Genomic DNA, 3196 nt, shown 5'->3' with positions numbered 1-3196 from the left:
TAATAGTTAGAGTGGCCGATCGGACTAAGGGTTCGGTCACGACGCGCACCGTCGCCGGTTCAAACCTCGGTTTCGGGTGGTACTTCTCTTCGGGCAGTCACGGTATCTGGAGATAGAGGCCACTATTCACCTCCGGTTGTTTTTAACTCAAATATGCCTGGAAGCCGTAAACTATTCTAAACATATTTTTGGATAAATATTGAAAAATTAGGTATTATTTCAGAAATAAAATTATCATAACACGGCGTCCTGCTTAGGCTATTTAGCTACACCACCGCCATGGGTCATTTTCCTGTCATTTTTGTAATAGGTACCTAATGAAATATTTTAAATATTATTATAATAATTATTAAGTAATATACCATAGTAATATAATAAAATATTAAAATATGACGCTATACCCCATTGCACGGTAAATTTACTTTTTTTAATTGAAGAATAAGTAATAAATTAATTCAATAAGATGAAAGCGTATACAGACGGCAGGATGTCAATGGTTTATGCTGTTGTCAAATACATATATATATATATATATATAAATATTATATTATATTTCTATAGATTTTTTAACATTTTACGCGCCGTAAATGTTTTTAACATTTCGAGATAATTCTTTTTAGCCTTTTGCCATTTAAAAATGTATATTTCAACCGTAAATATAATAAAAAAAAAAAAAAAATATAATAATATTATAATACTGTTTTTACTTTGTCCATATATTATCTTAAATCAATTCACGATGTGGTTATCACGATGTCCCGAATATTTTATGTTTAATATTATGATGTGGAAGTGCAATAAATTATTATCATGATAATGTTATGCTATAATTAAAGATAACTTAAATAATATTGCGAGTTTAGAGTCGAGGTTATATTATTATTTCGTCTCCTCAGTACCTACGTGTTGTGGGTTACAATATCCAGGGGCGTAATTATAGGGGTGATATGAGGGATAGATCCCTCCCCCCATTAGCTGTCTTTATAATATTGTCTTATACCTATGAATATTTCAAATACAAACTTATAAGTTATTACGAAACTAGAAAAATAAATAAAATATTTAGTTGTATCTGTATAGATATTACCCAGTTATAAATATTTACACGGAAAACGATAAGCATGATTTCAAAATAAATGGTCTTATTCATATTAATTCTTATTTATTAATAAACACTGGGTGCCTTGCAACACACTGTACCAAATTACAGTACCTACTTCCTACACACTACATGTATAAAGATTATAGACGGTAAGTAATTTGATATTGGGAAAAACCACCATTCCAAAAATATAATATAATAATAAAAATGTAACTTCAAGATTTACATTTCGAAAAGCGAATTAGTAACACTATTACAAACGCACGCCAACACTAAGTATCTACATTGATTATTGCGATTACGTATATAGCCGCTAATAGCCGCTACACAGTAGATACACACGATATAGTCACAGTGTAACACAAAATAGTAATTGATTTTATTTTTATAAGCTAAAAGAAAAATGGAGCAAAAAAAAAGAAAATTACCAGAAACTAGTAGTAGGTAAGTACTCTATTGAATTTTTTTAAAAAGAATACTGGGTGGCTGGACCTGACGTAAGTATTAAAATTTCAAATTATTAGGTCCGGAATCAAATGTTTTAAAATCGTATAAAATATGTATGACGTATTTTATGCACTTATTAAAATGTATAATTAGCATTACAACTAGCGCTAAAATTATGTAAAATTAAATGAACATCAGTTAAAAAATTTAACTGCAATCACTGCCGTTAATTCAATAAATTATTATGTCATATTGAATATTAATAATAACTTCACCAGTAATATTTTCTTACTTGCGCCATACCTATAATAACTTAAAACCAATTATTGAATCCATTTCTATTACCAACAGAACGAGAAGTATCTACCATCCCTAAGTCAGAAGGAAAGGGTGACTTTTGGGTTTACTCATCATCTCAAGTAAAACGAATAATAAAATTATATGATACAATATTTTTTTACTAAAAACTGTTTGAAAATCGTTTCGATGTTTTGAAATGCACAAAAGGGTGGCGTTGGGAAGATGATGATTTTTCACTAAAATATATGGATGTTATAATTAAAATACACAACATCAACAATGAGCTTGCTTGGCGAGAAGTGCTAAAATGGGAAGCTTTCCACGCAAGTGAATGTATGAATCCAAAGTTTTAAAGTTTTAGGGGTAAAGCTAAACATAATTTTTCTCCAAGGACAAAGATACGAAATTGGATGGTATATGAACTACCTTTTGACATGATTAGAAATTAGATCGTTGTGGTAAAGAAGTATGATATGCTATTGATTATTACAGTACAGATCATTCACCAAATAAATATCAAGTGGCTATTTTGGATATTAGGCCAGCCTTAGATTCATTTGGTGCGTTGTGGGAATGTTCAAAAGTAAATATATTTTTAATCAAAATTAAAAAAAAAAAATTATACCTTTATAATTTTATGTATCTTAAACATTTCAATTTTAGGCTGCTTATTGGAGATGGTGATATGAAGCTGAAATGGAAAGAAATATTGCAATTAAAATGGAAGAATTAAGAAGCGATGATAAAGTGTGAATATAAATTATTCATTTTTTTTATTTACTGTATAGTGTATAGTAGATTCCTTAATTAAAAGTTAACTATTTCAATCCTTAAAAGATATCAAGTTAAAAACTAAACTAGTAACTATAGTATTTTTTAGCACTACAAATACATTATATTTAGATATTTTGTTATTATACTATTTTTCAAATTCAATGGTTTTATTGATTTAATATTTTTAATGAAATGTATACACACGCAGAATGAACATTGTTTTACGTAATAGTCAATAAACTATAATTCTTAGTTTTAAATTGCAGAAATTGTATTGTTTTAATATGTATATTTTTGTTTTATATTAATGAGTTAAAAAAATATTATATTAAAATAGTTAACATTTATATTCTATAAATTAACTTCTCACAATACACTACTTTTCAGCTTACACATTTTTTTTTTTAATATTTAATAAAATAAAATAGTTGGAATAGGAACATTTATTTGTAACCTAAATCTATTTTATTATGTTGATGAGACAATTTAAATATTATATTTGTTTACTGAAAATCAAAATTTGGTATAAATTATGTCAACCTCTGGGTTTTTCTATAGTCTGAACATAAAATG

At 27.4% G+C, this 3196-nt stretch overlaps 1 pseudogene; it reads left to right on the top strand.

The window, feature by feature from the left end:
• The first annotated feature begins 1878 nt into the window (after positions 1-1878).
• LOC100573879 lies at positions 1879-2704 on the top strand (annotated as a pseudogene).
• Positions 2705-3196: the final 492 nt, after the last annotated feature.

The sequence above is a fragment of the Acyrthosiphon pisum genome, unplaced genomic scaffold, assembly GCF_005508785.2.
Source record: "Acyrthosiphon pisum isolate AL4f unplaced genomic scaffold, pea_aphid_22Mar2018_4r6ur Scaffold_21360;HRSCAF=23767, whole genome shotgun sequence".
In the NCBI taxonomy this organism is placed as follows: Eukaryota; Metazoa; Arthropoda; class Insecta; order Hemiptera; family Aphididae; genus Acyrthosiphon; species Acyrthosiphon pisum.
The sequence above is the reverse complement of the archived record's forward strand: the minus strand, read 5'-3'. Positions and strand labels throughout refer to the sequence as shown.